Raw genomic sequence first — 1,556 nt, 5'->3', positions numbered from 1 at the left:
GGATTTTTCAAAAATTGCCAAACCTCTGAGTAATCTGCTAGCTGCTGACACTCCATTTATTTTTTATAATGAGTGTCTGCAGGCGTTTGCGACTTTGAAAGCTAAGCTGGTCACAGCACCAGTCATCTCTGCACCAGACTGGACATTACCATTTGAACTAATGTGTGATGCCAGTGACCATGCCATTGGTGCAGTATTGGGACAAAGGCATGGTAAGCTTCTGCACGTCATTTATTATGGCAGCCGTATTCTAAATAATGCACAGAAGAACTACACAACCACAGAAAAAGAGTTACTTGCAGTGGTTTATGCCATTGACAAGTTCAGATCTTATTTAGTAGGATCAAAAGTGATTATGTACACTCACCATGCTGCTCTTAAATATCTACTCACAAAGCAGGATTCAAAACCTAGGCTCATAAGATTGGTGTTGCTTCTGCAAGAGTTTGATATAGAAATAAGAGACAGAAAAAGGATAGAAAATCAAGTAGCTGATCACCTGTCCCGGATAGAACCAGTAGCAGGAGCATCCCTCCCTCCTACTGAGATCTCTGAAACCTTTCCGGATGAGCAATTATTTGCTATTCAGGAAGCTCCGTGGCTTACAGACAGTGCAAACTATAAGACTCAAGGTTCCCCTTCTGTAACCATGGAAAGGAAGCATGAAGAGCTTCTCTCAAAACAGAGTCAAACAGTGCCCCCACAGTCAAACTCTAAGTTTGGTGTTGGGAGGCCACAACCAAACTCTAAGTTTGGTGTTAGGAGGTTCCAACATGGCTCTGAGTATCTGTGAGGCTCCATGAGAGCCCACTGTCAAGCTACTGACATTAAAGAAGCGCTTGTTGGGAGGCAACCCAATGTTATATTTATTATTTTCCTTTGTTATTTTATGTTTTCTATAGGTTGATGATCATGGAAAGTCACAAAATCAACTGAAAAAAGCAGAAACAGAATGAAAAACAGAAAGAAAAACAGCACACCCTGGAGGAAAACTTGCTGGCGTTTAAACGCCAGTAAGGGCAGCAAATGGGCATTTAACGCCCAGTCTGGCACCATTCTGGGCGTTTAACGCCAGAAAGGGGCACCAGACTGGCGTTAAACGCCAGGAATGGGCACCAAGCTGGTGCTAAACGCCAGAAATGGGCACCAGCCCGGTGTTTAACGCCAGGATTGGAAGAAGGAACATTTTTGCTCACCACTTGGTGCAGGGATGAATTATCCTTGCCACCTCAGGATCTGTGGACCCCACAGGATCCCCACCTACCCCACCACTCTCTCTCTTCTTTCTTCTTTTGCTCGAGGATGAGCAAACCTTCTAAGTTTGGTGTGGTAAAAGCGTTGCTTTTTGTTTCTCCATAATCATTTATGGCACCTAAGGCCGGAGAAACCTCTAGAAAGAGGAAAGGGAAGGCAAAAGCTTCCACCTCCGAGCCATGGGAGATGGAGATATTCATCTCAAGGGATGCACTTTCCTCCACAAAACTATTGGGAGCAAATAAATACCTCCCTAGGAGAATTAAGTTCCAACATGGGACAACTAAGGGTGGAGCACCAAG

Source organism: Arachis duranensis, chromosome 3, assembly GCF_000817695.3.
Source record: "Arachis duranensis cultivar V14167 chromosome 3, aradu.V14167.gnm2.J7QH, whole genome shotgun sequence".
NCBI lineage: Eukaryota > Viridiplantae > Streptophyta > Magnoliopsida > Fabales > Fabaceae > Arachis > Arachis duranensis.
This window is presented reverse-complemented; position numbering follows the sequence as displayed.